We start from the raw sequence: 19,282 nt of genomic DNA on the forward strand, positions 1-19,282 counted from the left end.
CAGGCGGACTCTCAACCACTGCGCCACCAGGGAAGCCCTGTTGGAAGATTTTTAATCACAGTGTCAATTTCATTACTTGTGATTGGTCTGTTCATATTTTCTATTTCTTCCTGGTTCAGTCTTGGAAGGTTATACCTTTCTAAGAATTTGTCCATTTCTCCCAGGTTGTCCATTTTATTGGCATAGAGTTGCTTGTAGTAGTCTCTTAAGATGCTCTGTGTTTCTGTGGTGTCTGTTGTAACTTCTTTTTCATTTCTAATTTTATTGATTTGAGTCCTCTCCCTCTTTTTCTTGATGAGTCTGGCTAATCAATTTTGTTTATCTTCTCAAAGAAACAGCTTTTAGTTTTATTGATCTTTGCTACTGTTTTCTTTGTTTCTATTTCATTTATTTCTGCTCTGATCTTTATGATTTCTTTCCTTCTGCTTACTTCGGGATTTGTTTGCTTTTTCTTTCTTTAGTTCGTTTAGGTGCAACGTTAGATTGTTTACTTGAGATTTTTCTTGCTTCTTGAGGTAGGGTTGTATTGCTATAAACTTCCCTCTTAGAACTGCTTTTGCTGCATCCCATAGGTTTTGAATTGTCGTGTTTTCATTGTTATTTGTCTGTAGGTATTTTTTGATTTCCTCCTTGATTTCTTCAGTAATCTCTTGGTTATTTAGTAACGTATTGTTTAGCCTCCATGTGTTTGTGTTTTTCATGTTTTTTTCCCTGTAATTCATTTCTAATCTCATAGCGTTGTGGTCAGAAAAGATGCTTGACATGATTTCAATTTTCTTAAATTTACTGAGGCTTGATTTGTGACCCAAGATGTGATCTATCCTGGGGATGGTCTGTGTGCACTTGAGAAGAAAATGTAATCTGCTGTTTTTGGATGGAATGTCCTATAAATAGCAATTAAGTCTGTCTGGCCTATTGTGTCATTTAAAGCTTCTGTTTCTTTATTTATTTTCATTTTGGATGATCTGTCCATTGGTGTAAGTGAGATGTTAAAGTCCCCCACTATTATTGTGTTACTGTCAATTTCCTCTTTTATAGCTGTTAGCAGTTGTCTTGTGTATTGAGGTGCTCCTGTCTTGGGTGCATACATATTTATAATTGTTATATCTTCTTCTTGGATTGATCCCTTCATCATTATGTAGTGTTCTTCCTTGTCACTTGTAACATTCTTTATTTTAAAGTCTATTTTATCTGATATGAGTATTGCTACTCCAGCTTTCTTTTGATTTCCATTTGCACGGAATATCTTTTTCCATCCCCTTGCTTTCAGTCTGTATATGTCCCTAGGTCTGAAGTGGGTCTCTTGTAGACAGCATATATATGGGTCTTGTTTTTGTATCCATTCAGTAAGCCTGTGTCTTTTGTTTGGAGCATTTAATTCACGTTTAAGGTAATTATCGATATGTATGTTCCTATGACCATTTTCTTAATTGTTCTGGGTTTGTTTTGGTAGGTCCTTTTCTTCTCTTGTGTTTTCCACTTAGAGAAGTTCCTTTAGCATTTGTTGTAGAGCTGGTTTGGTGGTGCTGAATTCTCTTAGCTTTTGCTTATCTGTAAAGCTTTTGATTTCTCCATCAAATCTGAATGAGATCCTTGCCGGATAGAGTAATCTTGGTTGTAGGTTGTTCCCTTTCAGCACTTTAAGTATATCATGCCACTCCCTTCTGGCTTGTAGAGTGGCTGCTGAGAAATCAGCTCTTAACTTTATGGGAGTTCCCTTGTATATTATTTGTCATTTTTCCCTTGCTGCTTTCAATAAGTTTACTTTGTCTTTAATTTTTGCCAATTTGATTACTGTGTGTCTCGGTGTGTTTCTTCTTGGGTTCATGCTGTATGGGACTCTGTGCTTCCTGGACTTGGGTGGCTATTTCCTTTCCCATGTTAGGGAAGTTTTTGACTATAATCTCTCTAGATATTTTCTCTGGTCCTTTCTCTCTCTCTTCTCCTTCTGGGACCTATATAATGCAAATGTTGTTTCATTTAGTGTTGTCCCAAAGGTCTCTTAGAATGTTTGCATTTCTTTTCATTCTTTTTTTTTTATTCTGTCTGCAGCAGTGAATTCCACCATTCTGTCTTTCAGGTCACTTACCTGTTCTTCTGCGTAAGTTATTCTGCTATTGATTCCTTCTAATGTAGTTTTCATTTCAGTTATTTTATTGTTCATCTCTGTTTATTTGTTCTTTAATTCTTCTAGGTCTTTGTTAAACATTTCTTGCATCTTCTCAATCTTTGCCTCCATTCTTTTTCTGAGGTCCTGGATCATCTTCACTATCATTATTCTGAATTCTTTTTCTGGCAGGTTGCATATCTCCACTTCATTTAGTTGTTTTTCTGGGGTTTTATCTTTTTTCCTTCATCTGGTACCTAACCCTCTGCCTTTTCATCTTGTCTACCTTTCTGTGAATGTGGTTTTTGTTCCACAGGCTGCAGGATTGTAGTTCTTCTTGCTTCTGCTGTCTGCCCTCTGTTGGATGAGGCTAAGAGGCTTGTGCAAGCTTCCTGATGGGAGGGACAGGTGGTGGGTAGAGCTAACTGTTTCTTTGGTGGGCAGAGCTCAGTAAAACTTTAATCTGCTTGCCTGCTGATGGCTGGGGCTGGGTTCCCTCCCTGTTGGTTGTTTGACCTGAGGCAACCCAACACTGGAGCCTACCTGGGCTCTTTTGTGGGGCTAATGGCGGACTCTGGGAGGGCTCACGCCAAGGAGTACTTCCCAGAACTTCTGCTGCCAGTGTCCTTGTCCCCACAGTGAGCCACAGCCACCCCCTACCTCTGCAGGAGACCCTCCAACACTAGCAGGTAGGTCTGGTTCAGTCTCCCCTGGGGTCACTGCTCCTTCCCCTGGGTCCCGATGCGCACACTACTTTGTGTGTGCCCTCCAAGAGTGGAGTCTCTGTTTCCCCCAGTCCTGGCGAAGTCCTGCAGTCAAATCCCACTAGGCTTGAAAGTCTGATTCTCTAGGAATTCCTCCTCCCGTTGCCAGACCCCCAGGTTGGGAAGCCTGACGTGGGGCTCAGAACCTTCACTCCAGTAGGTGGACTTCTGTGGTATAAGTGTTCTCCAGCCTGTGAGTCAACCACCCAGCAGTTATGGGATTTGATTTTACTGTGATTGTGCCCCTCCTACCGTCTCATTTTGGCTTCTCCTTTGTCTTTGGATGTGGGGTATCTTTTTTGGTGAGTTCCAGTGTCTTCCTGTCGATGATTGTCCAGCAGCTAGTTGTGATTTTGGTGTTCTCACGAGAGGGAGTGAGAGCACGTCCTTCTACTCTGCCATCTTGGTTCTCCATAGTCATTTTAATTTTATTTATTTATTTATTTATTTTATTTATTTACTTATTTTTTTTGCGGTACACGGGCCTCTCACTGTTGTGGCCTCTCCCGTTGCGGAGCACAGCCTCCGGACACGCAGGCCCAGCAGCCATGGCTCATGGGCCCAGCCACTCCGCGGCATGTGGGATCTTCCCAGACCGGGGCACGAACCTGTGTCCCCTGCATCGGCAGGCAAACTCTCAACCACTGCGCCACCAGGGAAGCCCCCATAGTCATTTTTAAATGAAAATTGTTTATTAAACATTTATAGTTTCAAAAGAAATAGTTGTATAAAATGTATAACCTCAAGCCAAGAGAAGGAGCCTTCAAGTGGAACCTCCGGGAGGATTTGGTTTTTGTTCCCCAGAGCTTGGTAGATAGTAGATTGATATGTAATTCATGCCTGAGATATTTAGAGAGCCAGAGGATGTCTGGAGGGCTGTGGTTTGGGAAGCCCCTGCTGTTCTGCGGATCAGGGTGAGAAAGAGAAAAACATTGTGTGGTTAAGACCCTGTCCAAGAGAGCAGGAGGAAGCTGGTGGTGCTGATGACACCTGGGAGTGAGGAAAGACTCAAAAGTGATCAGCTGGAAAAAAGATAGATTCACCCTGGAGGTGAGAGATGCCCACTGATGGGGTGGGGGAGGTCTTTGAAGAACCCAGTAAAGTGCCCCATGTGACAAGTAGGCTTTAAAATCCTGTCAAGCCCAGAGAGCAACCAAACTAACTCACCATGATAGTACCAATTAAGTAAGACCTTTCTTGCTGACCGTACCTCTTCTTTTCCTCACATCCCTCCAGTTCTGGCCAACCATGCAGGCATTAGAAACTGAGCAATTGGGGAGCTACAGAGAGCTGTATTCTGTCACTATTGGGCACTAATGTTTTTTCCCAAGTGCTACTGATTTTCTTGAAATTACTATTTCCACATAGTTGATATTCAGTAGATATTTATCAAATCAATATTAGTGGAACATAATGTTGTAACTAATTTATTAAAAATGAAATGACTCTCCAGGTTCCTATTTGGGATTTGAGCCCTGGGGTAAGTGCTCTTTTCCTTCCTCACGTTTTGCTTTAAGCCACTAGAGTTGGTGAGCAGCTTTAATTAGCTTGCCCTGATCTCTTTATAACCTTAGTCTTGTGTCTTCTTAAGTGATTTTCTAACTGCAGCCAGGAACAGCGTGAGGGAGAATAGTGTAATCCAGTGTTCTGAGGTTATCCCACCTTTTCTTCGAATATCTTACATAGAGATCCAACACAGATAAAGGTGGAACTGTTCAGATTCAGACAGGGCAAAGAGAGGTGGGGGCATTGTCCCCTCTAGATTGGTTGAAATATTGGCTCTACCACTTAGAACTTAGGTGACTTTTGGATAAGTTATTTAACCTTCCCAAGTGCAATGGTCTCATCTGCAAATTATAGGGTTTATTGTAAGGATTAAATGAGCTCCAACACTAGCAGGTAGGTCTGGTTCAGTCTCCCCTGGGGTCACTGCTCCTTCCCCTGGGTCCCGATGCGCACACTACTTTGTGTGTGCCCTCCAAGAGTGGAGTCTCTGTTTCCCCCAGTCCTGGCGAAGTCCTGCAGTCAAATCCCACTAGGCTTGAAAGTCTGATTCTCTAGGAATTCCTCCTCCCGTTGCCAGACCCCCAGGTTGGGAAGCCTGACGTGGGGCTCAGAACCTTCACTCCAGTAGGTGGACTTCTGTGGTATAAGTGTTCTCCAGCCTGTGAGTCAACCACCCAGCAGTTATGGGATTTGATTTTACTGTGATTGTGCCCCTCCTACCGTCTCATTTTGGCTTCTCCTTTGTCTTTGGATGTGGGGTATCTTTTTTGGTGAGTTCCAGTGTCTTCCTGTCGATGATTGTCCAGCAGCTAGTTGTGATTTTGGTGTTCTCACGAGAGGGAGTGAGAGCACGTCCTTCTACTCTGCCATCTTGGTTCTCCATAGTCATTTTAATTTTATTTATTTATTTATTTATTTTATTTATTTACTTATTTTTTTTGCGGTACACGGGCCTCTCACTGTTGTGGCCTCTCCCGTTGCGGAGCACAGCCTCCGGACACGCAGGCCCAGCAGCCATGGCTCATGGGCCCAGCCACTCCGCGGCATGTGGGATCTTCCCAGACCGGGGCACGAACCTGTGTCCCCTGCATCGGCAGGCAAACTCTCAACCACTGCGCCACCAGGGAAGCCCCCATAGTCATTTTTAAATGAAAATTGTTTATTAAACATTTATAGTTTCAAAAGAAATAGTTGTATAAAATGTATAACCTCAAGCCAAGAGAAGGAGCCTTCAAGTGGAACCTCCGGGAGGATTTGGTTTTTGTTCCCCAGAGCTTGGTAGATAGTAGATTGATATGTAATTCATGCCTGAGATATTTAGAGAGCCAGAGGATGTCTGGAGGGCTGTGGTTTGGGAAGCCCCTGCTGTTCTGCGGATCAGGGTGAGAAAGAGAAAAACATTGTGTGGTTAAGACCCTGTCCAAGAGAGCAGGAGGAAGCTGGTGGTGCTGATGACACCTGGGAGTGAGGAAAGACTCAAAAGTGATCAGCTGGAAAAAAGATAGATTCACCCTGGAGGTGAGAGATGCCCACTGATGGGGTGGGGGAGGTCTTTGAAGAACCCAGTAAAGTGCCCCATGTGACAAGTAGGCTTTAAAATCCTGTCAAGCCCAGAGAGCAACCAAACTAACTCACCATGATAGTACCAATTAAGTAAGACCTTTCTTGCTGACCGTACCTCTTCTTTTCCTCACATCCCTCCAGTTCTGGCCAACCATGCAGGCATTAGAAACTGAGCAATTGGGGAGCTACAGAGAGCTGTATTCTGTCACTATTGGGCACTAATGTTTTTTCCCAAGTGCTACTGATTTTCTTGAAATTACTATTTCCACATAGTTGATATTCAGTAGATATTTATCAAATCAATATTAGTGGAACATAATGTTGTAACTAATTTATTAAAAATGAAATGACTCTCCAGGTTCCTATTTGGGATTTGAGCCCTGGGGTAAGTGCTCTTTTCCTTCCTCACGTTTTGCTTTAAGCCACTAGAGTTGGTGAGCAGCTTTAATTAGCTTGCCCTGATCTCTTTATAACCTTAGTCTTGTGTCTTCTTAAGTGATTTTCTAACTGCAGCCAGGAACAGCGTGAGGGAGAATAGTGTAATCCAGTGTTCTGAGGTTATCCCACCTTTTCTTCGAATATCTTACATAGAGATCCAACACAGATAAAGGTGGAACTGTTCAGATTCAGACAGGGCAAAGAGAGGTGGGGGCATTGTCCCCTCTAGATTGGTTGAAATATTGGCTCTACCACTTAGAACTTAGGTGACTTTTGGATAAGTTATTTAACCTTCCCAAGTGCAATGGTCTCATCTGCAAATTATAGGGTTTATTGTAAGGATTAAATGAGATAATGTATGTGACGTGTTTGGCATTTATGAAGTATTCAAGAAATGTTAGCTATTCTGCCTTTGCTGCTGCTGCCTCCCCCTCATCCTCTTCCTCTTCTTCCTCAAACATGGGGGCAAGTTGAATGGTTTTCAGGTTCCTGTTCTAACTAATTACATGTATAGTCTGTTATTGCATGGATGTGGATATACAAATAGCTTTGCTTTATCCTTTCTGCTTGTATCTGTGTATCTAGCCATGTATCTATCTACCTACCTACCTATCATCTGTATCATCTATCTAATCTACTTACATTTTTGATGTACCGTATAAAACACAGACATGTGATGCCTTTTTACCCCTTCATTTTTCAGTTTGTATTTTATAAAAAAATGGAATTCTATTACGTAGCCAGAGTACAATTACCAAAATCAGTAAATGAATACTGAAACAATATTAGTATATAATTTACAGACCTTATTGATAGTTTGTCAGTTGTTTCAATTAAGTCCTTTATAGCAAAGGAAAACCCAAACTCTGCATTGTATTCGATTGTCATGTCACGTTAGCCTCCTTTAATCTGGGTTTTTCTTTGTGGTTCTTGGCTCTTTCTGTGTAGTTCATGGTTTGACATTTTTTGTTTTTGTTTTGTGGTACGCGGGCCTCTCACCGCTGCAGCCTCTCCCGCTGCGGAGCACAGGCTCGGGACGCGCAGGCTCAGCGGCCATGGCTCACGGGCCCAGCTGCTCCGCAGCATGTGGGATCCTCCCAGACCAGGGCACGAACCCGCGTCCCCTGCATCGGCAGGTGGACCCTCAACCACTGCGCCGCCAGGGAAGCCCGGTTTGACATTTTTTGAAGCGTGCAGGTCAATTATTTTAGTAGAATGCTCCTCAATTTGGATTTTTCTGATGTTTCCTTATGAGTAGATTCAGGTTAAGTACTTTTGATAGTCATGCCAGAGAAGTAATACTGAGTTCTTCTCAGTGCATTGTATCGGTAATGCAAGCTGTCTGTTGCTAGCAATGTAACTTTGATGATTGGGTTAAGATGGTATCTGCTAGGTTTCTCCAGTGTAAAGTTATTGTTTTACCTGTTATAGTTAAAAGAATATAGTGTTGGCAGGGGGGTTATACTTTAAGACTATGTAAATATTCTCTTACTTGCTCAAACTATCTCCACTGTTTTTATCATACGTTGATGATTCTTGCCTGAGTTTACTATTATTATGATGTTGTAAAATAGTGATTTTCTAATTCTACCATTTCTTTTACATTTATGAACTGACTTTTTTACTACAAGGGAGAGCTCTCTCTTTCCTTTATTTATTTATTTATATCAGTTTGGACTCTTCTATTCATATGTTATTCAATCAGTTACAATCCTTTACTATCATGATTTATTTTTGATGCTCAAATTGTCCAGATTTGGCCAGTGGGAACACCTTCAAACTATCCCCTGTATGTTTTTGATATGTCCTCATCATCCTTTGTGCACTTTCTTAATTTTTGGCACAAGATACTCCACATTTATTTAGGTCCTCCCTCACACCCCTTCCCCCAAGCCTGGAATTAACCATTTCTCCAAGGAGCCGTGGTTCCTTTGAGGGGTGAATCGTATTTAAGAACCAAGATCTGAGCACTAGATATGCTCATAACTGCAAACTTTTAAAACCCATTAGTTTATTCTGCAAGTGATTATTTTACCCAGCACCATTACATGTTATACTGTTTTTCCTGGCTTCATGTTATTTATTTCTCTGTTTTTGGCTTTGGTGTAACTATGTGTATTTGCTTACTCAGGAAGCACTGCTTACTCAGAAGTCTGCATTTTTGGAAAGACTTTGTTCCCAACTTTGGGCAGTTCAAAGATTACTGGATTTTGTTTGATATCATTCTTACTTGGGTTACTTTTATTCTTTTTTTTTCATTGATCTCTATTAAATAAAGTTGTAGACTGTGCTTGAGTACTTTTCTCTTGGCAGTGGAACAAGGCTAAAGGTGATTCTTGTTAATTTGTTACTCAATTGAGTTATCCATTTATCTGGATTTGATTTGAGATGATGTTGAGTCTCTGTAAAGAGGTCAGTACTGAACATTTCTGTGTTCTGTGCCTAAAATGTCCCTTCATAGGCTGACGTAGTGCTGCTATTTGGAGTGTGGGAATCAGCTATAGGGAATTGGTTTTATGTGAGAGTCTGGCTGGGTTTTTATTTTCTTTTCTGCTCATATTTTATCTACTCATGTTTTATATTTATGTAATTTAAAATTTGATTTTTCTCCTGAAAATGAAAAATATATAAAATGGTAATTCTCTTTATTCTTTAATAATTTTATGGGGCATCTGTCGGAATGTGAGCTGCATTCATCTTGTACAAAATATTGACTCTTGGAATGTAAATGTAACTCCTAGTAGTTTCTTTCGAATAGATTCCATGAAAATATATTTGAATTCTTAATTTAAGGGCATATTCTGCAATTTATTTTCATTATATCATTGTGATTTATAATAGTTTTTTCCCTTCCTATTTGAATAAGTGTTCTGAGATTTAGGATAATCTCTGTGTGTGTGTGTGTGTGTGTGTGTGTGTGTGTGTGTGTGTGTGTGTGTGTGTGTATGTGTACTTACATGATTGGGCATGTAGTTAAAGTCACTTTTAGTGGGATGCTTTGGCATGATCACCAAAGCTTTTGCAATTGTAGACTCTATTTGGATGATGAGAGTTTTGAAGACTTTTTATTTCTTTTCCTTAAAAAACACACTGTATATTATAAGCAAGATAGTATCTTGACACCCAGTTACCCCTTACTCTTGTCTGCCCTGTAAAAAAACATCTATTTTGATAGTTTATGTAAAGAATATCATAGGCATGCGTGAAACAGTATAAAATACAAAAATATGCACCAGTCAGTTGATGAGTATTTATTAAGTTTCCACTGTCTGCTTAGTGTTATACTAACTAGTTGGGGAAAATGAAACCTATGCATAAGAAGCAATTGTCAAACAAAATATATTTTTAAATATTAGTATCATCAAATTGGATATCATAAAAAAGTAGTAATTCTGTATTACCAGCTATCATCAGTATAAGCATTTTTTCTTAATATGCTTCTTTTTGCTGCATTGTAGTAATACTGCTTAATTTACAGATTTATTTGCGTTTTCTGACTAGGAACATATACTTATTAGTATTTCAGATGTTTTAGGTGCTGTACGATTAATCAACCAATTTTGCTGCCTCTCTGTGATAGAGATTGGGGGATCTAATTTCATAGGTTATTGAGGTAGCAAACCATATTAGTCACATTTTTGGTCTTTGAACAATGTATGAACTATTAATACTCATGGAAATATTTTTCAAAAATGGTTACATTGTAATGAGTGTCAAAACATCAATAATTAGTTACAGAATCACAGCAAGTAGTTTTGTGACCTTGGGTAAGGCACTTAATCTCTCAGCACCTCATTTTTCTCAATAGTAATTCAAATAGGATAATAAAATTTACCTCATGTAATTCTTGTGAGACTTAAATCAGATAACACATACAAGGCACCAGCACAGTTCCTGGAACATAGCAAGGGCTCTGTACATGTTAACTATTATCATTATTATTACTGCCATCACCCTAAATTACCACTCTTGCTTTATGGAGTCCTTGGTTAAGTGTTGATTGGTTTAGCATGTTTGCAGCGAGGTCTCTTGCCCTGTTGAGGTTTACAGGAATCTCAATGAATCCTGCTGAGGTTAGTTTTGTAATCTTGCATGTAGAAAGGTACGTATCTTACAGTTAAAAATGCTGTATCTGTGACCTGAGGGAAAAAGAAAAAATAATCCACCAAAACAGGGTGTGACTGTGAGAATCTAAATCATTATACATGTGACAGAAGGACAAACCCTATTAAACGCAAGGTATGATTGTGGAAAATCTTTCAAATAAACAGGAAGGTTTTTCACAATGCCAATTGAAAAAGTTGAGTGAAAAGCCATAAGAATGTGAAACTCTGGCCCATTTACTAAATGTCTCATTTAATTGTCACAGTGGAGGAAAAAGTTATGATAAGGGAGATGTCTATAAAACAAAGCACGCAAATTAGAAAAACCAAAAACATTTATTGAGACTGGGTCTTGAATTTGTTTCTGAATTAATCCTATAAAGTATAAAGTAGAAAGTGGCTAAGAGTCTTCAGACATCCTGTTCCAATGAAGGAGAACCAGATTGGGAAACTGAAAACTTCAGTGTTAGTTCTAGTTTTGCTATTGACTGGCTTTATGACTTTAGACAAGTCACTTAACCTCTGTGGGCCTCAGTTTTCTCATCTGTAAAGCAAGAATTTTTGCCCCAGGTCCGTTCAGCTGTAATATTCCTTGGGGTACTTTTAGACATACAAAATGAAATTTGCATGCCATTCTTAAATTTATTTATTTTTTGGCATTTTATGGTGGAAAATTTTAAGGTTACATAAAAGTAGACTGAATAGTATAATGGCTCTTGAGGTGCACATTATCCAGCTTAATAATTATCAACTCATGGCCAATCTTATTTTGCCTACAACCCCACCTATTCTCCCTCCCCTGATTACTTAAAAGCAAATCTCAGACTTAATATCATTTCATTTCTAAATATTTCAGAATATGTTTAAAAGAAAAGGACTCTTTTTAAAGCATAAACACCCAGTGTCATCACATGTAAATTAAAAAAACCCTGTAATTCCTTAATATCATCAGATATACAGTTGATGTTCAGATTTTCCCAATTCTCTCTCTCTTTCATTTTATAGTTTGTTAATTTGAATTGGGATCCAAATGAAGTCTAATTATTGCGGTTGATTGATATGTCTCTTAAATCTCCTTTAATTTAGAATTGCTTCTCAATCTCTTTTTTCTTAAAATTTATTTGTTTAAAAAAACCCACTTTGTCCTGTTGGATAGGTTGAAGTTTGCTGATTACATTCCATGTTGTTTAATTTTTGTCATTGTTATTATTTACAAATTGACATATCTATAGGTTTGCTCAGATTTTGGTTTGAGGTTTTTTTTTTTTGGTCAAGAATATGTTATAGAAGGTGGTGTGTAGTTCCCCTGGAGCACATGGGCTGGCTATTGCTCTTGTTTGTGATGTTAGCAGCCATTGATGGTGATTGCCTAGATCTGTTAATCTATTAGGAGTTACAAAATGATGACACCCTGATTCTGCTGTTCCTTCTTCATATATTGATTGGAACACTTCCAGAAAAATAATGTTCCCTTCATCAACTGTCTGATTACCCTTGAGTATAGATCATTAAGGAAAGGCAGGATAGATGCAAATTCTTTCTATTTACCAATTGTCATAATAATGAATTTATTCCCTAGTATCTTCCTAATGATTAAAAAAATATCATTAGGAATTCACAGAATTTAACATATTTGTTGTGTTTCAGTCCACTGCAGCCGTTATCCTTACTGATACTCAAAATGGTCCCATCTTTGGCCAGTGGAGGCCTTTTTAAGTTGGCTTCTGCATACTCTTGACATGACTAATAGTCTGATAGTTTCTTTGATTTCTGGTATAACAGTATATTCCAGGTGCATTTTGTACATTTCCTGCCCTATCCTGTAATCAACCATTTCCCCAAGGAATCTTAATTTCTTTTAGTGGAAAATGGCATTTAGAGACCACCGTCTGGATACTGGTGACCCTCACTGCTGCTGGGTTAGTGTTTGCTTCTAGGCCTTTTCATTGGACAGATAAGAAAATAAATATTTTTTAAAAATAAAATGCATTGAGTTCATAATCTTTTAATTCAGAACAATCTATACACTAGAAAATGATCAGGGAAAGAAGTCCAGATATTTGTATACATTTTGAAGGATTACATTATTTACTGTGAAATATTTTATTGCTTCTGTTCTCCTTTCAGATAAACAATCTATTTTTGGAGTTTCTATAGCTGCTGGAATGATACTAACTTTAAACATACTCCTGTTTTGGTTAAGGAGAAAAGGGAAACAAAAAGTTAGACATGATTAAGAAGAAAAATGAGTGTAACCAGGAGTGGGCAGGCCAGAGCATCTGGTATTCAGGGCAAATATTAAAAGACAAGAAATCTTTTCCATTTAGTTTCCTTCCCTTGCATTTTTTACTTATGTCTGGAAGTTCAAGTTTTGCTTTATAGTCAGTGTTCGTAAAAGCCACAAGATGGCGAGATTGCTCCTTAAAATGAATGTGGGTGAGTAAGGGGGTGGGGTAGTGGAGAGAGATAGAGGAGAGAGGAGAGAGAAAGATGTTCCTCTCTGATTTTCCATAACCTCCTTGGTTTTCCTTACCTCCCTTACTTGAATATAAAATAGAACTAACATGCTTAACTTTTTCCTCTGTAATTTGGATTTTGATCATGGTCTTTTTTGGAATTGTAAAACTAAAAATAAAATTAAAAAGAACTATCTGGATCCCCTGCTTACCATTTTTTCAGCTCTTTGTTAAATTATTAATAAATGATTGAGTCTTCACATTGCCACCAGAGTAATCTTTGCAAAATACCATTTTGGTAATGTCAGTTTCCTGTTTTAAATTTTTAAATTTATTGTTATAAATATTTGTTGATTATGGTATGGGTTGTCAGTATTTAAGTAGTTAAGGCAAGTGTAAGGTGAAAGGTGGAATAATTTTTGACTCATATTACCAAAAATATATGTTATTATTGTCAAGATTCTTTTCTAAAATGAACATGTACTACTTTCCAAGTACAAAAACTTTCCATTTTAATGGGTTGTTAAACAACATAAATGCAATGCTTAGAATATTTATTCTCCTCATCATTTAAACATACCTCAAGGCAATTTTTGTTATTCTCAATATTTTGTGGAAAGGGCAAGCTACTATGTTATTAATATATTAATCAGTGCATATTTATTAACTAAGTATATTTAGCTCTCAATGTAATGTACTTTGCTTATGCTGTGTTATCAAATTGAATCCTCATACTATATCTATGAGATAAATGTGAATACTCTGGACATTGAGGCTCAGGGAGATTAAATGAATTGTTGAAGATTTAGTAGTTAGCAGAGCTATAATTTCAATTCAGATTTTTTTCAATCCTAAAACTCATCCTCTTATTCACTGTGCCATACTGCCTCCGTGAGAGTAACTATTTATATTTCTCTTTAATAGAAATACTTGGAAGCTGTAATTTAAAGTAATTAGGATATTTGTGCCTCCCCCTTGCTGTAAGCTGAACAAGAGAATTTGTATCACAAGGCAAGTATTATGGTGCCTTTTTATTTAGCAAACTTCGTTTTTTTGAGCATGTTTTCCTGCAGGCCTTTGTTTAGAAGACTTCATTTAGAGTTGTGCTGATGGGTGAGGGGCCTCTCTTTGTCTCATTTGAGGCATTTGGGCTCCTGGCCAGAAGCCTGAGCTCCTGATATTCTCTACCTAGAGTGGACTGAAGTTAATTCATTCTCTTGACTTCCTGTTGAGATAGCAGGTGGTTCACTAGCACTTAGTGTTCCTGCCTTATGGCGGAGCTTCTCTCTGCTCCTGGAGGCCTGTTTTATGCTGGGGATACTGGTGGTTTAAAAGCCATTGTGTTCAAGACTGGAAGTCTGGTCTAGGATGCCCTTTACAGCTATAAACTAGCTGCTCTGGAATAGAAATTCTTTAACTATTTCGTAGAATTCACTAGTGAAGCCTCTGGTCTTAGACATTTGTTTGTTGGGTGGTTTTGGATTACTGACTTAATCTCCTTACCAGTAATTGGTCTGTTCAGATTTTCTGTTTCTTCATGATTCAGTCTTGAAGTTTCTAGAAATCTATCCATTTCTCCTAGGTTTTCCAATTTGTTGGTGTATAATTGTTCATAGTAGTCTGTTTTGATTCTTTGTATTTCTATGGTGTCAGTTGTAACATCTCTTTCATTTCTGATTTTATTTACTTGAGTTCTTGCTCTCTTTTTTTGGTGAGTCTAACTAAAGGTTTGCCAATTTTGTTTACCTTTTCAAAGAACTAGCTCTTAGTTTCATTGATCTTTTCTGTTGTATTTTTAGTCTCTCTTTTATTTCTTTTCTGTTCTTTGATATTTTCTTCCTTCTACTAACTTTGGGCTTCATTTGTTCTTGCTTTTCTGGTTACTTTAGGTACAAAGTTCGGTTGTTTACTGGAGATCTTTCTTGTTTCTTGATGTAGGAGTTCATCATATGAACTTTGCCCTTAGAACTGCTTTTGCTGCATCCCATAATTTAGGGACGTTGTATTTCCATTTTCATTTGACTCACAGAATTTTTTGATTTATGTTTTGATTCCTTCTTTGACACATTGGTTGTTCAGTAACATGTTTAATCTCTATATATTTGTGAATTTTCTACTTTTCTTCTTGTAATTGATTTCTAGTTTCATACCATTGTGGTCAGAAAATATGCTTGACATGACTCTGGTGTTATTAAGTTTATTAAGACTTGTTTTGTGGCACATGATTTATTCTGAGGAAGTTCCATGTGTTCTTGAGAAGAAATGCGTATTTTGCTGCTGATGGATGAATGTTCTGTAAATGTTTGTTAAATCCATCTGGTTTAACATGTATTTTAAGTCCAATATTTCCTTATTATTTTCTGTTTAGATGATCTAGCCATTGTTGAAAGTGGGTTATTGAAGTACCCTACTATTATTGTATTGCTGTCTATTTCGCCCTTCAGGTCTGTTAATATTTGCTTTATATATCTAAGTGCTTCTCTGTTGGGTGCATAAATATTTACAAATATTATATCCTCTTGTTAGACTGACCCTTTTATCATTATATCAATATAAAGACCTTCTTTGTCTCTTATTTTAGTCTTTGTGGTAAAGTCTACCTTATCTGATATAAGTATAGATACCTCTGCTTTCTTTTGGTTTCCATTTGCATGGAGTATCTTTTTCCATGCCTTCACTTTCAGTCTGTGTCCTTAAAGCTGAAGTGAATCTCTTGTAGGCAGCATATAGTTGGGTCTTGTTCATTTTATCCATTTAGCCACTTTGTGTCTTTTGATTGGAAAATTACTCCATGTACATTTAAAGTAATTATTGATAGTTATGGATTTACTATTGCCATTTTGTTAATTGTTTTCTGTTTTTTTTGTCATTTCTCTGTTCCTTTCTTTCCCTGTTGTTGTTCTTTCTTTGTGATTTGATGATTTTCTGTAGTGGTATGCTGAGATTTCTTTCTCTTTCTCTTTTGTGTATCTACTATAGGTTTTGCACTGTGTTACCATGAGGCTTACATAAAATATCTTATAGCTAAAATAGTCTGTTTTAAGCCGACCTAACAAACTAACTTCAAGTGTATAAGAAGATTCTACATTTTTACACTCTTCTCCAACATTTGATGTTTTTGATGTCACAATTTAAATCTTTTTAATATTGTGTATTCATTAACAAATTATTGTAGTTATAGGTGGTGTTAATATTTTTAATTTTAATCTTTATACCAGAGTTATAAGTGATTTACCCACCACCATTACAATATTCGAGTATTCTGAATTTAACCATATATTTATCTGTACCAGTGAGTTTTATACTTTCATATGTTTTAATGTTACTAATTAGCATCCTTTTGTTTCAGCTTGAAGAAATCCCTTTAACATGTCTTGTAAGACCAGTCTAGTGGTGATAAATTCCTTCAGCTTTTGTTTGTCTGGAAACTCTTTATCTCTCTTTCAATTCTGAAGGACTATTTTGTTGGGTAGAGTATTCTTGTTTGGCCGTCTTTTTTATTTCCTTTCAGCACTTTGAATGTCTCATCCCACTGCCTTCTGACCTGCAAGGTTATTGTAGAATCCACTGATAGTCTTATGAGTGTTCCCTTGTATGTAACAAGTTGCTTTTCTGTTGCTGCTTTTAAGGTTTTTGTCTTTGACAATTTAATTATAATGTCTGGGTGTGAATTTCTTTAGATTCATCATATTTGGTACTTCTTGGGCTGCCTAGATTTGGATGTCTGTTTTTTTCCCCCAGGTTAGGGAAGTTTTCAGCCATTATTTCTTTGAATAAGGTCCCCCCTGTCTTCTAGAATCCTTATAATGTGTATATTGGCCCATTTTTTAGTGCGCTATAAGTCTCTTAAGCTATCTTCACTCCTTTTTTAGTCTTTTTTCTTCACTGAGTGGATGTATTCCACTGCTCTGTCTTCTAATTCACTGACTCTTCCACTTGATCTAGTCTGCTGTTGAACCTTTCTATTGAATTTTTCAGTTCAGTTATTTTATTCTTTATCTCCATACTTTCTGTTTGGTACTTTGTAATATTGTCAGTCTCTGTTGAAATTCTCACTTTGTTCATGCATTGCTTTCCTGACCTCTGTGAGCATCTTTCTGAGCATTATTTTGAACTCTGTCAGGTAAATCACTTTTCTCTGTTTCATTAAGGTTGGTTTCTGGAGATTTATATTGTTCTCTTGTTTGGAACATATTCCCTTGTTTCTTCATTTTCCTTGAATGCTTGTGTCGGTTTTTGTGCATTAGCTAAACAGCACCTCTTTCAGTCTTGAGAGAATGGTCTTGTGTAGGAGATGAATCCTGTTAATCAGCACAGCCTGAACTCCTGGATGCCTCTCAAACCTTTGTGACTGTCCAAGCCACTGTCCTTCTTCATGCATTTTAGTAGTTGAGGGTATGAGAAGACCCATCTAAGTTCCAAAGGGGATGATTGTAGTCAGCACTTAGATACAGGCTGATTAGAAGCCAGACCCTCAGGCAACAGCTGGTACAGTGTGCCATCAGGCACTTTCTGGGGAGAAACTGGGAGGTAAGCTTTTTGTATTCTCCCTTGCACTGAGCCCTGAGCCCATTACAAACTGCTTATTTGTTTGCTATAGTCCAGTGGGACTTGTTAACTGCAAGCACTGTTGACAGTCAGAGCCAGGTGATCTGGGGACCCATCTCCCAGGCGGTAGCTGCAAAAGGTGGGGCACGAGACATGTGTAGAAGGTCCTTCTAGAGAGATGATGGTGACCTGGTTTTATCATTGGAGTGTGCTGGATGGAGAAGGTGGGGTAAGCGCCCACTGATTCTTTCAGGTTCCAGGTAGGATCAGTTAGATGTTGTCAGTTAGTGTCTAGACCCGTAGGCAACAGCTTGTAAAGTATGAAGTCAAACCCTTTCCAGGGAAAGGCTGGGAAATGGATGTTTTCGTTGCTCCTTCAGTCCTGAGACCTGGGGGGATAGTTGTGTTCAGTGCTTATGATCCTATCAGTAACTTCTTTGTTTGCCATAGTCCTGTAGGACTCATGAATGCTGGCTATCAGAGATAGGAGTTTTAGGGGACTGTTTCTCAGGTGGGAGCCTTAAAGGTTGGGACACTAGATGTCCGCACTGCCTGTTCCTCAGGGAGAAGCTGGGAGTTTGGGTTTTCCTCCTAATTTTATGGTTCTATGCCTGGAGTGAGGTTTATGATGAGAGTGTCTCAGCCTTTCCTACCAGTTTCGATATGGGTATTGTCTCTGTTGCCCAGTGTATAGGAGTCATTCATCTGGATTTCTCCAGTTTCTCAGTTCCCAGATTTCTCTCAGAGAGAAGTGCTTTGTGTGTAGCTGTACAAGCACTGTGTCCATGGGAGGAGGAAATTGGCCTCCTATATCATCATTTTGTTCAAAAAGAAAACAAAACAGAAAAAAAGCCTCTTTAGTTTCTTTATTAATTAATTTGTTTTTTAAAGATAATTGTTTTTATATAACCAGTATTCATTCATTTATTCATTTGGTAACCATTACTGAATTCTACTTTAGATGCTGGCAATACAGCAGTAAATTAAATAGAAAAAACTCTCTAGAACATACCTTTGAGTAGGGAGGATACAGAAAATAAATAAACTCTATTATATATCTTGTGGTGATAAGAGGTGTGAAGTCAAATATAATGAGGTAAGGGGGCTTAAGAGTGAAAAGTGAGAGTGATCTTTCATAAAAGTTCTTCAGGGAAGACCTCTCTAATAAGGAGACATTTCAGTGCAGAGTTGGAGGATGTGAGGGAGTGAGGTATGTACATATATGGAGTGAAATAGAGGGAGAGTGTTCCAGGTTGCTGGAGAAGCAAGCAAAATATATGGGATTTGGAGACAGAGTTATGTAGCTCCTCATATAACCTTTATTATCCAACAGTAAGCACCAGGACTGAGGAGAGCAGGATAAAATATTTTTATGTTCTTTTCTTTTCTTTTCTTTTAAAAATATTTATTTATTTATTTGGCTGCGCTGGGTCTTTGTTGCGGCATGCAGGATCTTTTAGTTGCAGCTTGTGGGCTCTTAGTTGCAGCATGTGGGATCTAGTTCCCTGACCAGGGATTGAACCTGGGCCCCCTGCATTGGGAATATGGAGTCTTAACCACTGGACCACCAGGGAAGTCCCTTTATGTTCTTTTAATTTTTGCTGATGGCAACAAAAAGTATCACCTTCACCTTCTCTTTGTAATCCTAAAAAGCACTGGCAGGAGATGTATTAATTCTATTTATGTTCAAATTTTAAATGATCATTTATATTTTCTTTGCATACTTGAAAAAATATGTAAATAGAACCTAGGGAGACATTGTTTTGTTTTACTTTGTATATTGTTTTGTATACAGCA

General features: G+C 38.1%; 1 protein-coding gene across 1 annotated transcript in view; it reads left to right on the plus strand.

Annotated features, from left to right (window-relative positions):
* Positions 1 to 19,282, plus strand: part of SUGCT (succinyl-CoA:glutarate-CoA transferase) — a 295,796-nt gene that overhangs the window by 49,398 nt on the left and 227,116 nt on the right. The gene's annotated exons all lie outside the window — the stretch shown is intronic.

The sequence above is a fragment of the Lipotes vexillifer genome, unplaced genomic scaffold (assembly GCF_000442215.2).
Source record: "Lipotes vexillifer unplaced genomic scaffold, Lipotes_vexillifer_v1.1 scaffold548, whole genome shotgun sequence".
Lineage (NCBI taxonomy): Eukaryota > Metazoa > Chordata > Mammalia > Artiodactyla > Lipotidae > Lipotes > Lipotes vexillifer.